This window comes from Podarcis pityusensis (genome assembly GCF_964106645.2).
Source record: "Podarcis pityusensis genome assembly, chromosome: 1".
Lineage (NCBI taxonomy): Eukaryota > Metazoa > Chordata > Lepidosauria > Squamata > Lacertidae > Podarcis > Podarcis pityusensis.
The window spans coordinates 98,384,467-98,412,157 of record NC_138028.1 but is presented as its reverse complement, the minus strand read 5'-3'; the positions used below and the strand labels follow the sequence as shown (position 1 = coordinate 98,412,157).

The following is a 27,691-nucleotide window of genomic DNA, read 5'->3' as shown; positions in this document are numbered from 1 at the left end:
AAGAACCTACCTTATTTGCACATCCTGAAATAATACGGGAACCAAAACACAGCCACCCTTTGAAATATATGCACTCCTTCAAATTATGCAGTCCAGTTCTCCGGAGATTTCCTGTGTGCAAAAATGGATACATTAGGACCAAGTTTAAATAATAATGCATATATTGGAGAAAATAACATTTAAAAGATGTATTGTATAGGGGGAAATTTATTTGAAAATTTACGTTTGTTAGGCAAAACTGCATACAAAAATGTGAATATTAGGAGGAATTCAAACACTTAAGAATTTTTATGAGAAAGCATTGCAAACTGATGAGGAAATGTGGAGGAATGAACTGAAGATTGGGGCGGGAGGACGAGAAGTTCAAAGAGCTGACAGATTTGCACATTCCTAATCATTACATGCCTAGTTCATTTCAATGTGTCTACCCTAAGCATGACTAAGGCTGGAATCCTAACAACATAAACTCAGAAGTAAGTTCCACTCATTTCAGCGGGGTTTACTCCCAGGTAAATGAGAATAAAATTGCAACCTAAATCTGGATCCAGCCTGCTAACTCTGCCTCTTCTCTGAGCAAAAGCTGTTAGCTGCCTCATTTGGTCTTTGACACAGTATACACCACAAGCCCCTGGGGCAGGTTCATGGCAATTCTGGATTCACCAGCTATAGTTTTTGGGCCATGAATAATGTGGCCATTTGAGCTTTGCTTCCAAGAAACCTCTTGCTGTATTCTCAAGGCAATTCATCTGTCTTTCAGTTTAAAATATAATGAAGCTGGCAGCGGCTAAAAATAGTATCTGAGATTCCTTCCCTTTTAAAGGTACAGTTGTGAAACTGGTCTGTAAACATCCATTGTGCATCCCTCCCACCCTATAGCCTCATAATAAGCAATACTAGGCGGTACGGAAGGCCATTCTCACACTGTCTGAAAAACTGCCTATTGTACCTTTTCTATGCTTATAGCATTTCAGCACTTTGCTCAACAGAGCATTTGCAAGATCCATTCTGTCCCTGAAATATCATAGCAAAGTATTCTGTAATTCTAGCAAGGACAGTTACCAAAGGCATCTGAAATATGGTTTTCCTCTCACATCAAACAATAATAGTAACATACGTGAAGCAGGACAGCTTCCTCAGGACATCAGTTTTGTCAGGTCCAGCCCCACCATTTAGGCAGAATGAGGCAGCTGCCTCAGGCAACAAATGCTGTGATGTCGGAAGCGGTAGTAAAGATGGAGTAGTGTCTGCTGTGGGACCGCCTGAGCTAGCCTCCTGCCCACAAGTTCTGAAGAGGTCATGTCCCATCACCAGTTTTGATGTAATATTTAGTAGCCAGGTCAGCTTCTATACCTGTCCAGCAAAACAATCTTCAGCCACCCCTTGAATTTTATGAGATCAAGTTATTAAACCCCTTTAGGTCCATTAAAAAGAAAATGGAGATGCACAAAGCTAGGAAGCCAACTAAATCCACTGGGATGCAGTTCTTCTTAAGTCTTTTTACACAGGCTATAATCAAGCATTCAGAACCAAACATAAAATCTCCTTGCACATCCCTTCTCCTTTCACCCAATTAAACCTCAGATGCCCTTTCCCTTATGTATAGATCAGGTGGGGGTCTAATAAGCAAGAGCTTATGTTAAGAGCTACCAATTAACTTCTTATACTCCCACATCCCAAACCTTCAGTTAGTATCATATCCGTTAGAATGGCACTATAATCTCTCTCTCTCCCCCCCCCCCTTCCCAACCTTCAATTTGAGCAAATTAAACACATTTAGGCTGTAAGCACACTATGGCTGTTGTGGACTGAGCTTGGGAGCATTTGGAAGATAAGAAGCTATCTATATTTCAGGACTTCTACACTGTGTAGTATTAAGTGTGCTGCCTCTTACCAATTTGAAACTCAGCCTAGATTTTTATTGCAATCATGATCTTCTGTCAGATCCAGGTCTTAAAAAATGAAATAAATGTCTGCAATGATGAAGGGTGGAACAAAAGTAAAATGCCATGCGTCCAAAGCAAGAGATGAACTTCTATTCAAACCTGAGTAATTTATACCCAGACCTGTGGAACTCCTGAGACTTGATGATAAGCTACTGAGACTTGATGTTACAAACTATCCTATGTATTGCTATTTAAATTTCATGTACAATGTTAAATTTTTTAAACTATTTCCTCTGACAACTTTGTTCTGATTTTTTGCTAGCTTTTCCATTAGGATTCACATAGTAAATAGATGTTTATAGCTACTGTTTCATTTGCAAGATACTGGCAACATAATGATAGAGAGAATGTTGCACACACACACACACACACACACACTGTAACTGCCACCTTGGAAACAGCAACATCTTAATCAGAGCAACTGATGAAGGCAGAAGCAAAAATGTTTTGCTGCAAGAATTTAAAAGTTCTGCTATGTTAGTCACTGAAATATATATTTCTTCGATAATGTAGATCCTGTATGTCTGCATACAGTCATCTTAGAGATTTACACTTATGCCCCATGTTGTGTTTCTATTGCTTTAAATAAAAATATGGAAGCCCTCTAGTGGTCAAAAAACTTAATTCCCGTGAATATTCAGCAGAGGTCTAGGACACCTTGTTGAGCACAATGGTCCAGCGTGAATAAATCACGATCACTTGCATGTTGCATTTGAAATGAATTGGAATTGCTTTGAATCATTATGCTGCTCTCACCTTTCTTCCCAGCATAGAAAAATGCTTGTGCAGCTGCGATCTTTAATATTCCATTACATAAACAGTGTGATTTCATAACACAGGGGTAGGGAATCTGTGTCCCTCCAGGTGCTATTGATTTCCAGCACCTATCAGTCCCAGTCATCACTGCCCATGATCAGGGATGATGGGAAGTGTAGTCCAAAAATGGCCAGAATAACCATAATAGCGACTATGTTGCTGCCTTCGGTGGCTGTCTTCATGTGGCAAACCTTGTTTCAGATCTTGAGTGGAGTCTATCCTTATCACGTACTCTGACTGCAAATGACTGCACATGAATACCTAACCAGATGGAAACATTCACCACAGCAGGGAACTAAAATAGCCTCCCTTTGTTGGGTATTTTGTGCACAATGCTATAATATGAAGCGATGAGGTCAGTCTGGAACCATGGTTTCCTTTTTGCAGCTCTGAGACCATTTGGATGGCCATCTCTGAGGTTGGATGGACATCTGACATGGATGCTTTAGTTTAGATTCCTGCATTGCAGGGGGTTGGACCAGATGACCCTTCAGGGCACTCCCAAATCTACATTTCTACAATTCTATGAGTTTGCCTTGATCCCTTCAAAACAACTACATCTCTGACAAAGGGGGGGGGACATAGACAATAATTATAAGAAAGAAAGAAAATAACAAATCAAGAAAAATAGGGAGCAAAAATTCCAAAACATATTATTATGCTCACTCCTTTAACTTGATGTTTTTATTGTGGTAGTCTTAAAAAAATTTAATCCTGAGAACTACTTTTAATTTTAATCATGAGAACTTTCCTTCTCTTAAAAATCTGTAAACAGAGAGACAAAAAATGTTGGTATAAATGGTATGACTTTACAATACAGTGTGATTCAGTTGTGGAATATGGCTCATCTATTGAAGACCAGGTGTTTATTGTATAATTTTGTATCTCACGTCACCATACTTTCCCATTTGCTCTTCACAAGCGCCCAACAGATTATCTCTCTTTGCTTTGTATCTTTTCATTGTCCCATTTGGTATCAATCCCCCCTCTTTTCTTTTCTTATGTTTTTGAATACCCCTCCCCCCCCCCAAAAAAAAACCCCTGTTCTGCTTTCAATTCCTTGAACTCTCTCAAGGTAAGCTCTTTTATCATACGCTGAAAGATTTAGTCGAAAATGAAGCCATTGTGTGCACAAAAATGATCTTTAACTGACCTCACAGACACTCAGTACTCATTACTCATTACCACCCTTTTGTATCACCCTCATTAATTAAGCACACACACCCCAAAAGCAAGGCTGAGCTAAATTACATACTTGTCCATTTGTTCAGCTGCTGGGCCTTGTCAGTTGTGTTTTGTGCTGCTGGTTTATTCAGGCTCTTTCTGTAAAGGGCAGCTGACTTCCAGGCCAAACACTGTGATACTGGCAGCAAATGAGTCTTTTCTAGACTCCCCCTCCTTTTGCTGGCCTTCTACTGGCAAAGACAACTGCAACTTCATGGGCCTTGCTGAGGATCCACCAATTACCTTGCATTATGGGGAAAACTCTTTAAATACTTTGTTTGCCCAGCAATGTGCAACTAGTACATTGATTTGAAATGAGAATTTAATGATGGCACTTAAAAGCTGGGAGCGCAGTCTGAACTGTAGAAGCGCATTAAGAAATTAAGCAAATTATTGTGTCAAAGCTGGGCAAAACGATTTACCAGCAAAGTGAAATGGCCATTTCTGTCTCCCCATTTAATCAAGTATGGAGATGTCCCCCAGCTTAATGTCTTCAATAAGATCGTGCTAAAAGAGTTTCTGCTTAGGTTGTGATAGGCAAGGCAATGAGGCATTCCTTTCAAAGTATATACAGGTAATATATACATGCTATCTGAAGCAAATAGTGTAGCAGTGGAAAACCTGTGCTGCCCCCCTCCCCAATGTTGTTGGAATCAAAACCCCTCCAGCCCTAGCTAGCATGGCCAATGGTCAGACATTATGGGAGTTGGGGTCCAATAACTTCTGGAAGGCCCCAGGTTTCCCACCACTGAGACCATGGGTGTAGCCAAGGGGGGCAGGGAGGGACAGCTGCCCCCCAATAAATAAATAAATACAAAGCTAACTGAGGTTCTGCCCCCATAACAAAAGGCATGCCCCCCACAAAAATCCTGGCTACACCCATGACAGACACAGCAATGCTTTCTGGTCAGAAATGACAAATAATAGATACTTGCCACCAATTGTTATCGCTTCCATTTGTTTTGAAGCAGCTTCAGTGTTTCTTCCATATACTAACACAGACTTACGAGCACCATTCTAGTATGTCTACTCAGAGGTGTGGTGTCCCACTGAATTCAGTTAGGACATACTCCCGGAAAAGTCAGGAGGGTCAAATCTCACCAGAATGCTTTGGGGTTATTAAAACAGTAACAGAAAAATATCAGATACAACAGAGCAGAAAGGTCTAACAGCATGTCATTAAGGAGCAGAATCAAGGAAGCATCTGGAGGCAAGAAGGCTTCTTTCGGAAAATGGAAATCTTGCCCAAATGTGGAGGGCAAAAAGGAACACAAAAGAAATGCAGGTGGACGAAAGAAATGCAAGTGGACAATGAGAGATCAGTGAGGGGGATAATTCAAGACAAGGAATATACTGCTAAAAGCATTAGGACCAATTACAATAATAACAAAAAGTATTTAAATAAATCAGAAGCAGAAAACTGGCTGGGGAGTAGGTTGAACCTTTAGATGACAAGGGACTGAAAGGTGTGCTAAAGGAGGAAAAGGAGATTGCAGAGGAACTAATTTAATTTTTTGTGTCTGTCTGTAGCTCTAGGTGTTGGATAGGCAGGCTATAATGCAGGGGTAGCCACCCGGATACCCTCCAGATATTGTTGGACTCTGCTTCCTATTATTTTTCACTATTTGCTATGCTGGGGCTAATGAAATTGTAGTCCAACAACACTTGGAATGTTCAAAGTCCAGACAGCAGTGCTAGCAATATAACTAGAAAAACTAATGCGACAAACCCCATGCCTGAATGCCACCAGTGTGGTAGCACTGGGAAAGCATCACAGAACAAACTAAAGCAGAAGAAATCCATCACTAATGCACCATTAGGGTGTCAAAGAGCAGACACCTGTAATAAAACACCCGTCTGGAGAGCCCCGGGATAATTTCACCCTGGTTCTCTGTTCACTACCACTCTATAGTGGTAAAAAGGTAAAAATAATAATTAAAATGCAACTTTCTTCCACCGTCTTTTTAACTGCCATGATTGTGTATTCAGAATGGTTACTGTACATTAAGTGATAAACAGTCCTTGTTAAATGATCCTTAAGAATTCATTTTTAGAGACTATCAGAGCACAGCGATACCATGTGAAGGCTGTGACTTTTTACACTGATTGATCCTTTCCTGTGGATTGCTTTAAGGAGTGTTTGCACTCTGATGTTAATGTTCCATCGGCTTTGCCTGACTGTAAGCTTCATTAGAAGTTGGATGAAATAACTACGTTATAATTACTGTTCTGAAACCCAATAATAAACTCATCCTTAGCCTAGTTCATGTAAATATACAAAGCAAACACAATGGGGGTATATAGTATAATTTGAAAGTATAATTGCATCAAATTACGTTTGTAATAATTCAGTGGAAGATATAATGCTTCCTAAGAGGTGATCTTTTTCTGAACAGAGATTCAGTAAACATGCTGTTTGGGGGGTCCAATGCATTACTTGTTAAAGCCATAAGCAGAACACTGAGAGAGGAACAGCCCTCTGATTGAACAGCTATTTGTGTACAATAATCATGATTTTTTTAAAAAAGAACATATTTGTTTCACACAATTGATACCAAGTGAGTAACCCTTGAATAGATTGCCCAAGAGTTACCTGTTGATCCCTTTCTTTATACCACTCTCCCACTGACAACTGATAATGTGGCAGGAGTTGGTGCAATGGTGCTGGAAGAACAGGAGAGATGGTTAGGCTGGGGGAGGCAAACACATGGGCTGCATTGTCCAATAGGGAAGAGGCAGAGAGCAGGCTACTTAAGCCAGCTCTGCCCTGCCCCCACTTTCCTTTGGTTGGCACCCACTATCCCACCCTTTGCAGTGTGGGCATTGCTATTCACCCTTTTGGAGGGGGACTGAGTAGGAATTTGGGGGAGAGCTCTTCATTGGCCCTGGGTCTCCTTGTTTTCACCTGCGTTCCACACTCTTTGCTGTCATCTGTGTGACCATAGGCATGCTATTTGGGCCAAATTACATTTTGTCTGGGCAGGTGAGGGAATTTAAATAGGATTTGCAGTAATTCCTATGGTAGTTTGGGATGGCTATAGGGTGAACATGGTGCATGTCAGATTCATACGTAAGGGGCAAAGAGGGAAGAGTGTAACAAACCTTGCTGTGTGGCCACAGCATGTAGCTTTAATTTGTCCAGCAGAAGAGAGGGATGGAATTCTGCCCTCCCCCCAGTTATTATTATTTACCAGAAAGCTCAACCACATGATCAAAAGCATGAAACCATCTTGGGTAGTTCTGAGAATGCTTCCACCATCTTGTTTGGGTCAATGCCTCCTGAATATATAAATTGTTAGGGATCAGAACAAATAATTAGTTCACCTGGTCCTCTCTTTCCAAGCAGATATGTTGTAAATGATCCATGCACCATGGGTGCCAACCAACACCCATCGCTCACTATGGGTGCTAGTTGGCACCTATGAAGGAGTTTGAATCACCCTTTGATTTTTCTGTGATTGCCAACTATATTAGGGCCACCATTTTTTTAAAAAAAACTCATATCCTGCTTTTTTTTTTTTTTAAGAATTCAAGACACCATAAAATATCAAACAACCCAATACAAAACCACAAAATGCATCAAACCACCATCATAATAAAACAACAATATGTTACCATAAAGCACCAATGCTGCAGCAAGCAAAGGCTTTAGCAGCTCAGCCAGCTGCTTGTGGCTGGAAAGCCAGACAGGATGTTTGTGACTGTTGCCATGGGAACAAAGGGGCAGTCCATTCTGTACTGAGCACCGGATGTTAGCTCAGTGTGTGTGTGTGTCACATGACCCGTACTGGATGTACTTGGGAGGAGTTTTCTTCTTGCTGTTGTTGAGTGCAGACATGATTCTCTGTACTGATGTAAGAGGCAGAAATAAATGATGTAAATAGTTTTCTGTCTGCTTCTTTCCCCTCCCTGGGGACACCAAAGGGGGAGAGGAAGAACGGTGTGTTCCTCTCATACATCTGAGAAGAATCGCCGGACCTCGCCTGCTTATCAGCAGAGGTTGGGAGACGCGGGGAGGTCGACAGGAATATCTGCCGGTGCCTACGCTTGTGGCACATTCCTCTGACCCAGGCAGAATTCCAACAGTGGCAGCCTTCGGATGGTTGCGATTCATCGGACATCTGCATGAGAGGCTGGTGGATTGTCCTCCTCTGCTCCAAGGAGGAAGAGAAGCGTCTGAAAGATGCCAGAGGCTCCACAGACAGCTGGTGGAAAGAAGAGGTGTTTCCAAGCAACGGAGCTCAAGGTATGCTGCATTTCGGGCTAAAAGTGTGAACGCAGGAAGATTAATTCCCTGGTTCACGGAGCTGCGTTTCAAAGAAAACAAAAGCTCCGGAGGAAGAGGCCTGCAGCTTGGAGGCTGAAGCCTGCATTCCACAAATTTTTGTGGTTGATAAGAAGTCCTATTGAAATGCATTGTTGCTAGGTAACGGAAAGTTACTGGCAAAGGGGCTGGACTCTGACTGTGAGCCTGGGAAAGCGAAACAAAATCAGAGAATGTTTTGGCTACAAGGTTTACGAGCTCTTGGAAGGGACTTTTCGATAGCAGCCTGAGTTTAGCTGCCAGGTGCAAAGAGCGTAAACAATTTGCAGTTTCCTGCGTGAGAAAGAAAAAAACAACTGTTGGATTTTACAGTTTGTTTGACAGTCTGAGCTGGAGGCTTGGCTTCAAGATGGATGCCAAGAAAGGGGGAGGTTTGCCTTGCCCTCCTTCCTTGACCAATGACAATTATTCATCTTGGTCTGTAAAGATGAAGGCCCTGCTGCAGAATCAGAGGCTTTTTGATGTAATTGAAAACCCCATCCCTGCAGCACCAACCAGAGGTTGGGAGTCACGGAACGTAAGGGCCAGGACTGTTATAATTCTGTGTGTCTCAGATGATCAGTTGGTGCATGTTCAGCATTTAGAAAATGCGAAAGAGGTATGGGACACGCTGCGTACAACGCATCAGAGAGATGCTGGTTCATCAGCGTTGCTGTATTTTGAGAAATTGACCAATCTGAGACTTGCGCCTGATGGAGATGTTCAAGCGCACCTGACAGAAATGAAGTTTCTGCGTCAACAGATGGTGGAACGCAATTTCCGTCTTCAGGAGGAAGTGTTTTGCTTCATGATGATAAACAGCCTTAGCCGCACCTACAAGGTTGTTGCCAGTCAGCTTGGTTCCCTACCGGCCGCGCAGCTGACCGCGGAGAGAGTTTGTGCTGTGGTTCTGAATGAACACGACAGACTTGCTGCACTGGAAGAAAAGGACAGGGGGAGGGAAGAACAGAGTTCTAATTCCCCCACTGCTGATGCTACTAGGGAGCATGGTGTAGCATTGAGTGCTGTCCGATGCTACAATTGTGGACAGACTGGGCATCTACAGCGAAACTGTAAGAAGCCACGCCAGTCAAGAGGAGCAAAGAGCAGCTCTACGAAGCCTGAGGCGTCAGGCAAAAGCCGTACCAAGTGCCAGGTGAAACCTGCAAAGGCTATGATGGCGAAAGGAACCACGCCAGATGTTGGGAACGCATTCATAATCGACACGGGCTGTACAAAACATTTGTGCCCGCACAGAGGACTGTTTTCGACGTTGAAGAAGCAAAGCTTCACTGTGAAACAGGCCAACGGTCAGGAGTTGGAAGCGACTGGAATTGGGACTGTGTATCTTGAGAGTCTGAACTTGACTATAAGCAATGTTTACCTGGTTCCAGAACTGAAATTTAATCTGCTGAGCGTGTCGCAGATTGCAAAGAAAGGACTGAAACTGTCCTATGATGCTAAAAGCTGCAAGATCTACAAAGATGGAGAACTGTTTCTTACTGCCAAAGAGAAAGATGGACTGTATTTGTTGACTTTCGATCAAAGTGATTACATGAAATGTAATTCTTCTGATTCTAACGAAATCTCTCTTGCAGGTGTGACCAGTCTGAGCACCAGGAAGGTGACGAAGAAGGTCGACAGAGCATTTCAGCGGGTGTATGCTGATGTGATTGGTCCTCTAGAACCATCTAGAGGCGGTGCACGATTTTACCTTGTGTGTGTGGATTGTTTCACTAATTATTCTTGGGTTTATATGATGGAGAAACCGCAAGAAACTTTAGAAAAGTTTCAGGAGTTTTGTGACAAGGTTAAAAATATGCATGATGCTAACATTGATTGTCTTTTCACAGATGAGAAGCAAATTTTTCTGTTACAGAAGTTTCAGAAGTTCCTGGATGGAAAAGGGATAGACCACAAAGTTGCAGTCTCGCAAGAAGCGTGGAACAGGGGGGTCTGTGTAAAAGTGAACAAAGAATTGCAAAAGGGAATGAATGCGCAATTGCTGAGTTCACATTTGTCACATGAATATTGGGCCGAATCGCTAGCGTCCTATCTTCATGTGTGGTTGAGAAAGGTCTCAACAGAGTTGGGATGTTCTCCTTTTGAGAAGCTGTTCAATAGAAAACCTTCTGTTGCCTATTTTAAGGTTTTCGGGTCTCATGTGAGAACAGAAGCTCCAGGTGGAGTAAAGAATGCCAGAGGCATTTTTGTGGGTTATGAAAAAGGTCTCTACAGAGTAATTTTGTCTGAATCTGGTCAGGTGATTCTCACAAAGTTCCTAGAGAGTGCTCCAAAGCAAGAGCGGGTAGTACAAACATTTCCCACAGGTGACGATTCAGATGATGATGAGTTTGATCTTATTGAGTTCAGTAGTACTGATGATGACAGCGATAGCTCAGACAGCTCAGTTGTCACAGTCATTGAGAGGAAATCTCACATAATGACTAGACCCTCAGAAGAGGAGGATGAACCATTGATTAAGCTTCGTACTGGTTCTCCAGAGAGTTCAGAGGCTGAACCAGTGAGCACAGAGGATCAGAACCTCTTACGTAGGTCTGAGAGAGCAACGAAGGGTGTACCACCCAAGAGGTATTCAAAGGAGTTTACTAACCTTGCATATGTTGCTATTGTAAACGACCAAGGACAGATTGAAGCTGTGTCTGAGTCAGAGACAAAGGCACAACAGAGAGTTGTTAACCGAGGTAATGCGAAGTCACACAACCAGAGAGGTACATTGGTTAAACCAGTGGCGGGTAGTTCCAAGGGTGGAACTGAAACAACAGGGGAATGTTATAAATATAACAACTGTTTGTTTTCTTCTCTGGATGACGCTTTGCTCGCAGCACACATTGATACTTTAGGGGGAGTATGTTACCATAAAGCACCAATGCTGCAGCAAGCAAAGGCTTTAGCAGCTCAGCCAGCTGCTTGTGGCTGGAAAGCCAGACAGGATGTTTGTGACTGTTGCCATGGGAACAAAGGGGCAGTCCATTCTGTACTGAGCACCGGATGTTAGCTCAGTGTGTGTGTGTGTCACATGACCCGTACTGGATGTACTTGGGAGGAGTTTTCTTCTTGCTGTTGTTGAGTGCAGACATGATTCTCTGTACTGATGTAAGAGGCAGAAATAAATGATGTAAATAGTTTTCTGTCTGCTTCTTTCCCCTCCCTGGGGACACCAAAGGGGGAGAGGAAGAACGGTGTGTTCCTCTCATACATCTGAGAAGAATCGCCGGACCTCGCCTGCTTATCAGCAGAGGTTGGGAGACGCGGGGAGGTCGACAGGAATATCTGCCGGTGCCTACGCTTGTGGCACATTCCTCTGACCCAGGCAGAATTCCAACACAATAAACATAGGAAGCAAGAATCCCAGCAAGGGACACTCTAAAAAACCAAAAACTAAATGGAGGTAAACAAAAACAGCACTGATATGCCCATACAAGAAAGATTATTTAACATGGTGTTTTAGAAAACCAAGCTCATTACTGACATCTTCTCCAATAGAGTACAAATTGCGTCGCTCAGGATCCAGCCTCAGAGTTCCTAAAAGCAGTCACCCTGGGTTAGAACGTAGATTTTTAAATAGCTATTTTAGAACTTCCATCCCTATTAATAACGGTCACAAGCATGACATCCCAAACTACAAGGTACTTTTGAGAGTTCTATTTAGTCTCGAGCACAGCAGCCTGTCATGGTCCTGTCCCCAAACTGCTCAACCCTTATTACCAACTGTTCAGAAGAACTCCTCCAGAAGGTGACCTTTCTGTCCCTTGTTCCTACACTCAGTGAAATCTCTATTATGTGTGGGCACTTAAGTGAAACCAGCAGAAAAGACAAAGGCCAACATCCACCGCCCCCTGAACACCCATGATATCTTGCAGAGCCACTTGGACATTACAGCTCAACTGAACTGAAAGAAGCTTTCATAAGTCTTGTTAAATGGTGACCCATTTCAGATTAGGCCTTTGTGATAGCATATGGAAAAGTTTCTAACACAGCTATCCTAAAAAACTGTTTTAAAGTTCCCCCGCCTTGAAGTTAATTTAGATGTGTGATACGTGTTACTGAGGCCGCTAATATATGATAGTTTGGTATGTCAATATTTTACTTTTCGATTATGTTACGTTTGAAAATCTAAATTTTTTTTTTTAAAAATGGAAACTTGACACCGATACAAATTGCAAACATTATCCTGCTTAAAATAAAGTGTTACTTAAAAATAATAATCATTCAATTGCAAACTTTTTCCTGCTTAAGGTAAAGGTAAAGGGACCCCTGACCATTAGGTCTGGTCGTGACCGACTCTGAGGTTGCAGCGCTCATCTCGCTTTATTGGCCGAGGGAGCCGGCGTACAGCTTCCGGGTCATGTGGCCAGTATGACTAAGCCGCTTCTGGCGAACCAGAGCAGTACACGGAAACGCCGTTTACCTTCCTGCCGGAGTGGTACCTATTTATCTACTTGCACTTTGACGTGCTTTCAAACTGCTATGTTGGCTGGAGATGGGACCGAACAATGGGAGCTCACCCTATTGCGGGGATTCGAACCGCGACCTTCTGATCAGCATGTCCTAGGCTCTGTGGTTTAACCCACAGCGCCACCCACGTCCCTTTTTATTCCTGTTTAAAAGAAAGTAAATACTTTTTAAAACAAAAATCCATTTGCATACTAGAATTCAATACACAGTATGGAAGATCAGTTTTAAAAAATAAGATGAAGGGGGGAAAAATAGCAATATCCCACTGTCTCCACCAAAAGTGCTTATCATCTTTGTCACTCTGCAGCATCCCAACTGAGAGAAGGAACACTAAAGTTCAGCCTGCCTGGCAGGATGAAACAGCATCACAGCTCTGATATTCATTTATACTACATGGATTCATAGCCCACTTGAAGGAAAAGCTAGTAAAATAATTTATGTCACCATTAAATGACCTCCATGCTGGATGCATTGCAGCCTCAGCACATTAACTGTATTTACCACTGGGAGATACAGAAATGAGCCTGACCTTTTTGACAAGGAAGAAATAAAATCATACTGAAATTGAAGTAAATCACAGGTTGCTTTAAAAAAATATTGCATGACCACAATTTCCTTGCCTATGTTCCTATCACATTTTATGCACATTTGATATATTTCTCGTTTAGCAGGCTAAATAAATTTTGGTATGTCGATCAATAGAATTTATCAGATAGCTCACAGGTTTGTTAAATGCTCTAAATATTCAATTTTTAAAGGCAACAATGTGGTTCTGAGGATGTCTGTGCTCAAATGCATGCCTTTTCACTTTGCTAGGAGGAGAAAAGTATAGATGTGAGAAATAAATGACCTGCTTTTAATCTTCTCTAGCAGTGATGAAGTGGATGGTACTTGTTGAAAAGCTAACTGGATATGTAGTGGAAGCACTTTGTGCTTCAGGCTGAACAAAACAGAATGAGAAGTTGTAAAACCGACTTAGGTTGCAATGCTAGACACCAGGGTTGGGGAACCTGTGGCCCTCTGAAGGACATTGGACTCCAACTCCCATCAACCCCAGCCAAAATAATCAAGGGTCATGTACAGTATTATAATAGTTGTAGTACAATGGCACAGGTCCTAGGTTCCCTATCCCACTATGCACATTTCCTTTGTGTATATCTCACTGAACACAGGGTGGTTTACTTCAAAGGAGGCATGCTTATTATTGTTTCAATGCCTTTGAAACAGGATACTCTAGGCAAAAAAATTATATGATGATAGCTTCAGAGGTGTCCAAATCAGCGCAGTTTGGAATAGTTTGGTACCCCATCATGATTCAAAATGGCACCTGACAGTATCTAAACCAAAGCCTGTTCCTTCATATCAGGAACTATAATGTCAAACTGGATGATGATATCTCCAGAGGCATCCCAATCAGTGCAGTTTGGAATATTTTGGCCTGCCATCATGATTGAAAATGGCACCCAATAGTCTCCAGATTATAGATTAAAATATCTTTCTCAATCTCAGGAACAACCACGCTAAATTGTGTGACGATATCATCTGAAGTGTCCAAATCAGTACAGTTTGGAATAGTTTGGATCAACATCTTGACTCAAAATGGTGCCCAATGGTATCCAAATACAGATGAAAACCAGCTCCTCTATCTCAGGAACCATCATGCCAAGTATGGTGATGATATCTCAATAGGCATTTGATCACATAGAGAACAGATGGACAATGGACTTTCCAAAACATAACAGTAGATCAGTGCTATTATGCCCACTTCTTCATTTTTTACAGTGCAGTACAGTTATTCCTTGATGGGTCACAGGAATACAGGAAGTTTTCTTATACCAGGTCAGACTATTGGCTCATCTAGCTACAGACTAGCAGAGGCTGTTCAGGCAGGATTGTAGATTAAAGAGTTTCCCAACCCTACCATGAGGTGCGCGAAATTGTGACTGGGAACTTTTGCAGGCATCTATGGGGGACTGCCAAAGTCCTAGCCTAGAAGAGAGCAGAGGAAGTGGACATTTCTGTAGGAGATTTAAATTGCTAGAGATAAAAATCTGTAAAAGAGAGCAGAGGAGGACATTTCTCTTGGAGATGTAAATTGCTACAGGGAATAAAAAAAAAAAAGAAACACCCACACATTTCCATCCCTCAAGTCATTTCAGTCAGGAATGAGATCTACTTTCTAGCCTAGGTAGCTGACTTACACAGGTATCCAGTCAGCAGTGGCCCATCTCTATTAATACCCAGCTGACTTATGTCTACCATGGCTAGAAAGGCCTTGTAATGTTAACTGAGTGCTCAGTCATAGGAGACAAACTTGTAATATATTGCTAGTCTTCATACTTTGTAACAATACAGTTGTACCTTGGATCCTGAATGCCCTGGAACACGGACGTTTTGGCTTCCGAACACCACAAACCCAGAAGTGATTGTGAATGTTTGCGAATGTTCTTTTGGAACGCAAATGTCCGACGGGGCTTCCTAGGCTTCTGATTTGCTGCAGTGGCTTCAAACATTTTGGAAGTCGAACAGATTTCCAGAACGGATTCCGTTCGACTTCCAAGGTACAACTGTACATTATTAGAAGATTAGTCCTTTGTTGGTTCCAGTCAAGATTCAGGCTCCATCTGCAGTATACATTTAAAGCATCATCATACCACTTTGAAAAGTCATGGCTTCTCCCAAAGAATCCTGGAAACGGTAGTTTGTTAAGAGTGCAGAGAATTGTGCCCTCACAGAGTAACTATTCTCAGAATCGTTTAACAGTCAATCCGTCTTCCTAGCGAACTCTGGGAATTATAGTTCTGAAAAGGAAATGAAGGTCTCTCAACAACCCTCAGCACACTTAATAAACTACAGTTCCCAAGATTCTTTTGGGGAACCCATGGCTGTACAAAGTGCTGTGATGCTGCTATAAATGTATAGTGCAGATGGGGCCTCAGGGCTCAGCAGGCCTGCTGAGGTAGCTCTTTGACAATTACCTGGGTCAGTTTTATGATGAGAACAACAAATCCTTGTCATTCAGTCTGAGATCTTCACATGTGATTTAATGCTTGTGCATTCACTTTACAGAATGGGGGTGGGGCAGCTCTGTGCATATTTCTTAGCCTGGGAAAGCTCTTAAAGGACTGGGATGTGGCTCCTACACTCCCAGTGAAATTCCCAAATTGGGTGTGTTGGGGCACATATGCTTGCTCTGCTTACTGACCCCACATACCTTCCCCACGCCTGATCAACCCCTGCTCTCTTTACACCTCACCCATCCCTTTACATCTTGCCCAAACCTTCTGTCTCAGCTTACCTAATCTCCCTCCCCTCTCAGCTTACCTCTTCCCTCACCACTCACCTCAACCCACAACCCCTTTTAAAGGAGTGTCAGGTGCTTCAGAGAGCAGTTAGCCAAACTGCTCTCTGTTGTACCTCCCAACCTCCATTAAATAGCCCGCCTGGGCCACCTGCCACCTGTGCTGCTTGGTTTCTCATCTGCCTGTTCTGTCATCACACTGGAGTTGCTATGGGTGACTGTGTGAACTGCAGTGTGATGGCAGCTTACTGATTTTACAGCCTTGGAAACCACATTTGACCTTCCCTGTCTAGCTATTCACATAAAGTCAAGAACTAGAAGGACCAATGAGCAAAGAATTCTTAAACACTGTAGAAACATGCTCCTGTGTGATACTGACACAGGATGATCAAAAAGAGCAATTCCTCCTTGGTTTTCTTAGTCCACCCTTTTCTTTCCCCCCTCCCTTCCTGCAGTATATATATAAAAAAACAACAACAAGGAAATAAACTCATCTGCTTAACTGTATTACTTTAAAATCCATCTTTGATCTGTTTATATAGTTCTACACAGGATGAATAACAGGAATCAGTAAAAATTGCATCACTGGGACATAAAAGATAACAAAACGCGATCAAACATTCTCTGGATGCAATCCACTTTCTGGCAGCTAAGCTAAGCATCATTGTTACTCAGGCTGACAGTAATAGGCAGGTTACATTCCCCCACTTCCTCATAATTACTTGTCTACTAGCATACAAAATATTCTTCACTAATCTTCACAAGACTTAAATAAGCTTCTTTGCTTCCTATTGAGACAGCTAGGCGTTAGCCTCTTATTTTGGGCCCATGATTACAACTCAATGCACACCACATAGACTTCTGAATTCATTGGCCTATGACATTAATTCTCCCCTCACGTAGACATTCATAAGGATGTTGCCATATTGCAACCAGAACAGTTATGCTGAACTCAAGGGAAAGCAGTTGTGGATATAAGCTCTTGTGTAACTCTTTTTCAAATACTGGTTCTTAATCTATAAATCATCAAACATAATTAAGGAAGGGAAAGTTTATTTTCTCATAAACTGGACCCCGATGAAGAAATAACTGGACAGTGGGGAGAGAAAAAAGGCAAACAAATAAATGGATGGAAGAGGGAAACAAAGCTGACAAATACACACTGTCTGGATGCTTCCGCAGTTTCAGGCTCTGGTTTTTTGAGGGGTTTTTTTGTTCCTCCAAGAGTGTCGGTGTGCCTGCATGTAAGAAAAGGAACCCTAACTTCTCATTGTTGATTTCTCCCATTCATCCTCATTTTAGCTTTCCTTTTTCCAATTTACCCTTTCACCCAGTATGTCTGGTGAATAGTGAAGGAGGGAACTCCCATAACATGCATCTGACTCCAGACCCTCCATGTCCCCCTATTTTCCAGGGACAGTCATGGATTTACAGAAGCCGCCCTGGTTTCTGATTTGATCCTGGAATGTACCGCTTTTCCTCAGAATGTCCCTATTTTCACTGGAGGAATGCTGGAGGGTATGGAGGACACCCCTATTTTCATTTGGAAAATTCAGGAGGGTATTCCAAGATCCAAATAACTTTATTGTACTAGCCATTGGCCATGACAAATCTGAATCAAAAATAAATCCACAGGAGGGTATGTAACTCTCCCCCAAAGAACCCACTACCATCTTCCCTACACCCTGAGAGTTTGTTCTAGGCCTTCTGCAGTGTCTGGGACATAAAACGTTGGAGGGGGGCAGGGAAGCAACTGAGCTTGAGGCCATTATGAACTGCAAATGTTGCTTACTCACCCAGTGCTGAGTTATGACACACAAATCCCCAAGCTTCCTTTGTTTTTACTTGCCGCATTAAATGCTGATCAGTCAGTTTTCTTCAATAGAGTAACTGCTGACCTTTGTCTAAGCAAGGTCTACAGTGTACACAGGAGCTGGGAACAATTTGTTCAACTCATTGCTTTCCCCCATTGGAATACAATCACGTTAAACTGAACCCTAAATCAGCTGGAGAAAGAATAGGAAACACGTTGACATGAAGCAGAGCTGGCTCTCCTTTTGTGAAATGCGCCTCTTTTCAGCAAGAAAGAACCATGTCTTTCGGAGTCCGTGATACCAGATGATGCACCCAGCTAAGGTACACAGCAGGAACTAAGCCTGGCGCAGCGATCCATTTGTTCATGCTTCCACAAATACATTATCTCCTGGAGAGAAGGGGCCAATACAGAAAACATCACACAAGTGTATTTTCTTATCTCCACCCGTCTCTTGCCAAAGAAACCAAGGAAAGGAATATTTTTAAGTCAGAAAGTTCTTCCTGCCCATCACAAGCAGACTGTCATACACAGTTATTTAGATTACTGTTATTTAGATGACTAGGGACGCGGGTGGCGCTGTGGGTAAAACCTCAGCGCCTAGGACTTGCTGATCGCATGGTCGGCGGTTCGAATCCCCGCGGCGGGGTGCGTTCCCGTCGTTCGGTCCCAGCGCCTGCCAACCTAGCAGTTCGAAAGCACCTCCGGGTGCAAGTAGATAAATAGGGACCGCTTACAAGCGGGAAGGTAAACGGCATTCCATGTGCTGCGCTGGCTCGCCAGATGCAGCTTGCCACGCTGGCCACGTGACCTGGAAGTGTCTGCGGACAGCGCTGGCTCCCGGCCTATAGAGTGAGATGACGCAGAACCCTAGAGTCTGGCAAGACTGGCCCGAAAGGGCAGGGGTACCTTTACCTTATTTAGATGACTGGCTTCCTTTTGAAATCCTCCACTGTTTTGAAATGTTTTTTCCCCTAATTTTACTCCGAAAAGGGAAGGGGAGATTGCTGTTTAGAAATGAACACTACTGTACTGCACGCTTACATATTTGATTTAATTTAATATCAGGGTTGCTTGCCTTTTACACCCCAATCCTTAGCATATTGGCATGGCAATAAGGCCCACTGATTTAAAAGGGACTTATTTCCAAGTCAGTATATGCCTAGTTGATTGAAGTGTTGTGCTTCTGTTTGAATAGTGAACTCATTTAAATTACTACTGTAGTTACTAAATACAGATAATTTCTTTGGATATTTAATTAATAGCATTTTTTATTTTTAAAAAACCAGTAACACAGCAGTTGAGGAAAAATTACCTATGGTGAATTGTTGCCGTGACATGAGTTACATAGATTTTAACAATAATGGAATGATCACCATGCATTTTCATGGGTGACAGCTCCGCTTACAATCATATTAAGATCCGGTTTTGTAATCTATAATTAATTTTTGAGTTCTTCATTATTCTCAATTAATGCTTTCAGCTCTGCTTGGGATATTACAGTACAGAAAGGAAAATGTGCAGGCACACAAGAGGGGGGGAATATGTGTAGGCATAAAATACTTAATAGGGGGTTAGTGGTGACAAATATTGGACCAAAAAATGCCAGGGTCTTTGTGTGCATGTGTGTGTAGTTTTTTACAGCCACTTCCTTTTATATTAGGCTCCTGAAAGTAGTTGCAATAGCAGTCCATGTTCAATAACTCTCCAGCTGAAAGATTGCCTTTATGTTTACATATCATTATCATAAATGAATATATGTTGCATCGTCCAGCCAATTTAGTCAAAGTGAGCCTGGCCATTCATTTAAACAGGAGCAGGGCAAGGCTCTTAATTTTTAAAAAGCTGCTCCCTCGTAATTCCTCCAGTAATTGCTACTTAGCTCATTCATAATGGAAAAGCTTCCAAAACTGGCAGCGGGAACATACATAATAGTGATTTGCACTTTGGCAGTACTTCCAGTTATTCCCTATTTTGAGGCATATAGTAATAAAAAGATATGCCTTCTCATTAAGTGATTATTTTTTAATAATGGTGCATTATTTATTTTTTTATATAATTTTTTTATATAATAAAAAAAGCACAGAGAAGTACACGTCAAAAAGAGCGGAAATACAATATGAGGCCAAGGAACATAAAGGTACTATCCAGTGCTGGTCCTATTCAGAGTAGACCCACTGAAATTAACAGCGATGACTAATTTAGGTCCATGAACTTCAATAGGTCTACATCCTTAAATGTGTTCATGGCTTTAATGGCTCCCGTTCTAATTTAATTAAGCTTAATGCCACAACTTGTTGGAAGTCCATTAAGTGATGTGAAAGCTTATATGAGGAATCAGGTTATGAGGTCAACAGGAGTTGGACTTACTGACCTTTGAGGTCTCTTGTGCGAACTATGATTTTGAGTTGCTGCATCTCTAGAGAAAAATATTATGGGAGCCCAAAGGGTCGATTCAGTTTTATATACCACAACAGGTGCCACCTCTGTGACCCTTTGTCCTGCTTGTACTTCATCCATTCAATGAGCGAGGTCCGTTCTGGAATGGGAAGAATGGGGAGGAGGAAACAATGGACCTGAATGGATGTCTTTTAAACAAAAAGTTGTTCAGGCCACATCTAGTTATCATATTTTATATTCATGGCAACGTAGAGTCACTGAGCCAGCTTGCATACTGGCTGTCCATGCCTTCAGAGCAAGAGGTCAAAGGGCCCTTCTGCAGATGCTGGCTTCCAACTTCTGTCCAGTCTCCATTCCTGGCTCAAGAAAGAGACTGCTGTCATAGCTACCACAGAAGTGAGATAGAGGAGAGAGAAGACATGAATAGCCTGTGCTCATTCCAAAGTAACCGTCCAATCCTCAACCACTTACACAGGCCGGCATCCAACTTGGTCCCCTCCAGTTGTTGTTGGACTACAATTCCCATCATCCCTGAAGGGAGCTGTAGTCCACCAACACAAGAGGGTACAAGCTCAGCCACCCTGCAGCACTCACCTCCACTGCTACTTCCTAGCACCCAAAGGAAACAGTGGGAAGGGTCCTCCAACATCTGCCACAATGGTGTGGCAGCCTGAGAACCACCTCACCCACTGGCACTGTAGTGGCCGTGTAATTTTCCTGAAGCAATGATACACAAGGACCCATTTGGCTCTGGGTATATCAACGGAAGGCTTGCCCTTCAACATTTCTCCAATTAAAAAAGGGACATCCGATTCAATGATGACGATGATTTCCCCCCGCCCATCGGACTGGGTTACCCCAGCCACTGTAGGTGGCTTCCAACATATATGAAAACATAATAAAAGTGTACAGGGCTGCCTTCAGATGTCTTATAAAGGTTGCATAGTTACTTATGTCCTTGATTTGGGGGGTCACATAACTCCACACCCTCCAACATTTCTCCAATGAAAACAGGAACGTTCTAAAGCAAGGGAGACACTCTGGGATCAACTGGGATGGCTTCTGTAAATCCAGGACTGTCCCTAGAAAATAGGGACACTTGGAGGGTCTGGGAAGGTGGTAGCCTCTGGTACTGGGTACTGAGAACACTAGAACACTCCTGGATGAACTGGGCAGGTGGCGTCATGTACCACTTCTTTGTTTTAAAGAAACAGATAAGCAATCTTCAAAGCACTCCCCACTTGCCATGCTTTAGGCTCTCTGTTTTGGTGATTCCCTTTGGACCACTAGAGCTAAAGTGGTTTCTTACGCCTGGGTGACTCACCGGGTTATGAATCCGATGGACAAGCTTTGTCAAATGTCCTCCTGTGGACTCACAGACTTTGCAGCATGTTTCCCCTTCAGACCAATCCCTCACAGGAGTACAAAACAAGAACTCTTATTATGGAGAGCTTCTGAGCCAAGTGTATAAAAATAGGTCCTTTGTGTGTTTCTTTGCAGATAACTAGCAGTTTGAATGTGTCAGGGGAGAAAAAAAATTACACCTTCCTACACGAGCTGTCAAATTACCTGTCATCTGTTAAAAATAAATAAATAAGTAAGTAACCCAAACTATAAGGGACTGATAACCCACAAAGGGCTAATTATTTCAGCTTTGTAAGTAAGATGTGAAAAATGATTTCTAATGGCCATTCAATTTATTTTTCCAACTCCTTTGCTTCAGTACCACTATTTCCCTCTTTATTTTCAGAGTAGCATCCTACTTTCAAACAGAACACTTCTCATATATCAAACTTGCCATAATCTCATATTCTCTCTTGTCATACATCTATTGGAAACCAAGCTGATTCTGTGGTACTACCTAAGCAAATCTCTCTTTTTTTGCCGGGGGGAAGGCTATGCATTTTCACAGTCAGATGGCATCATTTGAGCATTTTCAGCTCTGTACTTACAAGGGCTGAATTTCATATTACACGCAAATAAACACATCAAGCTGTCCTCAACTGTCAGCCCAGTATTGTCCAGCACAGACATAGCCATTGTGGTGACTGTGGACTACAGCTCCCATCATCCTTGACCATTGGCCATGCTGCCTGGGGCTGATGGGGATTGTAGTCCAAAACATCTGAAAGGTGCCACATTGCCTACCTCTGCGCTAGCAGCAATTCTCCAAGGAGCCGGATAGAGGCTGTGTACACACCATATATTTAAAGTATGCAACCTCCCCACCAAGAATCCTGAGAACTGTCATTTGTTAAGGGCACTGGGAACTGTAGCTCTGTGAGGGGTAAGCTACAGTTCCTAGGGTTCTTTGAGGGAAGCAATGTGCTTTAAATGTATGGTATGTATGCAGCCAGAGTTCATTTTGCTTTCAGATGGAGAAGCATGGCACTTAGCTACTGGAACTTGACCACTGCTTGTCAAAACGCAGGCCTTGATGTCAAAGGTGAAGCTGGCCTGAGCTTGGGGAACTGAACCAGTCTCCTGATGCTGAGGCTGGAGGGCGGGAGCCTGCAGAGCTGAATCCAGGATCCTTACTCAGCCTAAGGAGGAATTGCATGGCCCCCGCATGCCAGGTGTGAAGCCCAAGAAAGACAAGTAAGCACTTATCCTCAAGCAGTAGAGTTGTGGAAAGGATGGGCTGAAATAAATTACTTTTTTAATAAATAAAAAAAACCCTCAGTTTATCTCTAGCATTTACAGGGCAAGTTGCTCACTCAGAATTGTCCAAAATGCTGCCACCTGAGTATGTTCAAATCAGAACTTTATTTTGCTTTGCCTTACTAAAAGCTGGATTTGAACTTCTACTACTTGATCTTGTCTTGCTTTGCTTGCTAGAACCTGAACTTTCCAGATTCCATTAAGGCAAACAAAAAACAGGCAAAGCAGCATTCTTACTTGTACACATCAAGTGATAGGGGAAAGGTGGGCTATAAATCTAATTTATAATTATGGTTATGACAATGACAATGATGATGATGTCTACCTTGGAAAAACAGTACAATCATTGCAACAATACTTGCTACTGAAGGAAGCTGCGCTGGAATTTTCTTAAGTTTCTCTCCAGCCTGCTCTATGAGTTATCCTGTTGGATGGAATAGATTGTCTTCCAAACCCAGGTATGCTCCCACTATATATCACCAAAAGCCATTTGGAGTCCTGGCTCCATATGAGTCCTAGCTCCCTTTTCACAAAGCACATGAGATACAAGAACATGGCCAGCTCTAGCAATTATTAGGGCAGAAAGCCTGGTGTTCATTACAATAACTGTCTGTGCTCCCAATTGCTTTTATTGATAAACAGTGGGAGCCTCCCTGGGGTTGGAGGAAAAATCTCTCCCACCCAGCAGGGTATCTCTTGGACACGACAGGATCACTCTGTTTAGTATGCATTTAAGTTTGCACAGTTTTATTTTAGCGTAATTTATGAGTCAATTATTTTTTTTAAGAAACAATGGTTTCCTGGCCACAAGCTTTTCAGATGGGGAAATGGAAAGCAAAACAAACCAAACATACCAGTATAATACCTGTACCCCATGCATTGTGTGGCGAGTTCCCGTCCCCCCAGTGGAAATAAAGACACATGACACAATTATTAAGGTTAATGAGCTAAATAAGACCACAACTTTATTGGTTACAGGTGATGAGTGGTATTGGCTTAGGCATTGGTCCTAACCGACTATATACGGCTTCAGCCCGTCCGCTTGAAGTCTGGGAAGGGTTAACCACCAGTAGGGGGAGTCCTGCTGATGCACATCAACTAGGAACTCCCCCGGGGTCACTGCTTGGGGCGTGCCTTAGGCCCTCACCTCCATAGGCTTCGGACAGGGCCACACCCCCCGGAATCCTTTATTGGACTACCCTTCAATATGCGGGGCATGTGATGGCGCTTCCTCCCCTCTTCCATCTACAAAACAATACCAATACCAATGCCTAACCACCAATACCAAGAAAGTTGTGACAATTTGCTATGAGGTAGGCTAAAACGAAGGAGACTTCCGGGGGAGGCGCCTCCGGTAATGGCAGAATTCCTCTGACCGGGAGGAATCTGCTCCGTGGAAATCTGGGTCTGGCCGCCACGGCGAAGGCGGAGACCCGTTAAAATCACAGGCGGGAGAAGCCTGTGAACGTGGGATTCGGCGGGCACCTTTTGCGCCTCCCCCACTCGCGGGGAACCCCGGTTTTTGGGGCTCCGGAGCGACGTGGGGTGAGCGGCGCGGTGCATCGAATCGTCTGCTTCTTCCACGGAGCGAAGCCGCATAGCTGTTGCTGGAGAGCGCTGACCTTTTCCTGTGGACAATTTGACTTTAAAGTAATTACCCGTGAGTAGAGTTGAAACGGAAGAATTGGATTTCTAAAAGTTTAATTTGGTATCGTAATGGGGAGGTTCAAAACAGGAAGTCTGCCTTCCCTTTTTGTAAATAGACTGAGGCAATGAAGTTGCAAGCTGGAGTCTTGGAAGGTCTTTTGTAAAAGATCAAATTTCCAATGGTAAAGAACATTAAACCCCCTCTTGGAGGCAGGAGAAGAGAGGGGGAAGTTGCAGATTGAGTATGCCTGCGGGAGAGAGCGAAGAGACTTAAAACACCGCCGCTCTGACCCTGGAAACGGGCTGCTAGTAAGACTGACGTTTTTTGTTCATTGACAGCGCTTAGAACGTTCATTGACAGCTAGCTAAATAAGAGAAATACATTGTTTCTACTGTTTCCGGCTGCTTTAAAAAGGAGTAAAAGTAACTGAAAATTGAAACTAATTTGAAACTAACTTTGGATTGTTTAAAAGAGGATACTATTGACTTTTACAAATAGAAACTGTTTCCCCCTAGTGGAAGCCTTTGAAACTGGTTGATTTACAAGAGTTGGACTAGGGGAATTTCCAGCTGCAAGTTAAAAACCGTGAGACTCTGGGACTGACCTTGAATCTTTCAAATGTTATGGTAAATGGAAGAGGAAAAACAGACCAGTCAACTGTTGATAAAACATTAAGGTCTGGGAGGACTTGGTAACAATCCAGGAGAGGTCTATTATTAGGCCCTCCTGTTCTTTTTGTTGTTGTCTTTGTACTAGTATATTTGAAACTAAGAGGAATGTTGACAGAAGAGGCTTTGGTGGCTGCATTAGATAAGATAAATGACTCATTGGATCAGCTTCACAGGAAAATGGACATGATAAATGCGAAGGTGGATGTTTCAATTGTTGAGGTTGACTTGAATGCAGGGAGTATGGACAATACCAATACAGAAACCACCCAGAAATTGATACAAGAACCTATTTTGATATGGCAAGCTGTGGATAAAGTCAAGGAAAAAGCTGTTGCTGTTGAAGGTACAGAAACACAACTGGAGAGAAAGAGAAAGACAGCCCCAGCCCTACAGAGGCAATTTGATGAACATAAGTTGACTCTCGCTATGACTGAATTTAAGGAAAAACAGACGAATTTGAGGATTAGAGTTCACCTTTGGTGGACATGCCCAAGGATTAAGACACTCTGGGAGATGATTCATAACGAAATGAAAAAGGTATTTAAATATACCCTTTTGAAGAAACCAGAGGCCTTTCTCCTGGGCATGGTCGGTCAATTGGTGTTAAAGAAGGATAGAATTTGTCTCATGTATGCAACAATAGCAGCAAGAATACTCATTGTGAAGTACTGGAAGACACAAGATTTATCTATCCGGGAAGAATGGCAGATGAAGTTGATGGACTATATGGAATTGGCGGAAACGACTGGCAGAAATCCGAGACCAGGGGGAAGTGTCGGTGGAAGAAAACTGGAAAAAGTTTAAGACTATGTATAGAAATATTGTAAAAATAATGAATGTTAGAAAAATGTTGGAATGAAGTTATATAGCTTTAGTAGAAATGTTATAAGGAATTAAGTATAAATAGAAATAGAGTATTAAAGGGAAAAATAAGATTAGAATATGTTAAGATAATTATAGGATAGAAAACAGATGAAGATGGAAAGGAATTGCTGAAACAATTAATAGAAGTGGAATACAGAAAGGGAGGCGTGAGGAGGTCGTGGAAATAAGGGAATGAAAGTTAAGATATTGAAATTGTTTTGTGTTTTAAATGGTTTGTGTCTTGTTTTGTTAATCTTATGTTTTTTCTCTTTTTTTCTTTTCTTTTTCTTTTCCTTTTTTGTTTTTTCTGTTCTATTGTGTTCAAATGGTTGGAAAATCAATAAATATTATTTAAAAAATAAAAATAAAACTAAGTGGCTGGTGCCAATTTGCCAAGTGGAAAAATTCCTACCAGGCGACCAACCAAGGTCCATAGCAAGGTCAAGGAACGAAAACCTTAAAGGGCAGGAGGGTGGGAAACAGGAACAGCTGATAGGTGGGAAAAGAGGGAGATCTCCAGCCGCACCTGCGTTACATAGGCCACGCCCCCAGAGCCGGCAGATTGGCTGGCCAGGGGGTGAAGTGGTCGGGGATTCCAGCCACTGCACGCGTGGTGGGGCTGTGACGCCCACAATCCCACCTCCTCTGCAGGGCGGAAGTGGCTTTATCTTAGCAAAGGAAAATATATTTGCAGTGAAAGCTTAAGCATGTTTACTCATATGAACATATGAAGAGCCTGCTGGTCCGACCAATAGCCCATTTAGTCCAGCATCCTGTTCTCAGCTAGATGCCTATGGGAAACCCACAAGCAGGATTTGAGCACAAGAGCCATCTCCTCTCCTGAGGTTTCTAGCAACTGGTATTCAGAAGCATTCCTGTGTAGGCAAAGTATAGTCATCATGGCTAGTAGCCATAGGTAGCCCTCTCATAATAATAATAATAATAATAATTTATTATTTATACCCCGCCCATCTGGCTGGGTTTCCCCAGCCACTCTGGGCGGCTTCCAAAAGAATATTAAAATACTATGATACATCAAACATTAAAAGCTTCCCTAAACAGGGCTGCCTTCAGATGGCTTACTCCCAGGAGAGTAAAGGGTTGCAGCTTTAATTGATTACCTCAACAGAGACTAGCATGTTTTTTCAAGTCAGACTTTTGCAGACCCATTACCAGCCTACCAAAGTCAGGGTGTGGGGGGAGGCAAGAAAATTTGTCAGGTTTGCCAGAATTATTGATTTTGTCTCTTTCAAAACTAGCAGATTCAATTCCACAAAGGCTTGCTGTTTTAATAGAGTTTACTTGGGAAATGCATATGCAAGGAACTTCCATCCATCATCGTTCTGACATCCAAGCTAAAGTCACTTTTAATCTGTATATAATGCTTGGGATTACATATTCATTTAATATAATCTTGCCTCCCTGGTTCACAGTAGGAGGCTAATATACAAAGCTGTCGTGATCAGCAGCCTGTTTGCTCATTCTTCCAGCAAAATGCACTGTATTTGGCTAACCTTTTGTTATATGACTGGCTTAGAAGTTTGACTGGCAGTAGTCAACATGGCAGA

The 27,691-nt window shown here is 42.6% G+C and overlaps 1 protein-coding gene across 8 annotated transcripts in view; it reads right to left on the bottom strand.

The window, feature by feature from the left end:
* THSD7B (thrombospondin type 1 domain containing 7B) overlaps window positions 1-27,691 on the bottom strand; it is a 646,019-nt gene that overhangs the window by 463,573 nt on the left and 154,755 nt on the right. For 3 of the 8 annotated variants that reach the window (XM_081005538.1, XM_081005541.1, XM_081005542.1), the window contains exons 1-3: window positions 16,109-16,186; window positions 14,687-14,754; window positions 11-111 (exon numbers count right to left, since the gene is read on the bottom strand). The gene's annotated coding sequence lies outside the window, so the exon portion shown is untranslated. Of the gene's footprint in view, window positions 1-10; window positions 112-14,686; window positions 14,817-16,108; window positions 16,188-27,691 lie in introns of those variants that run through there. The other 5 variants (XM_081005543.1, XM_081005546.1, XM_081005545.1 and 2 more) reach the window with 3 other exon arrangements.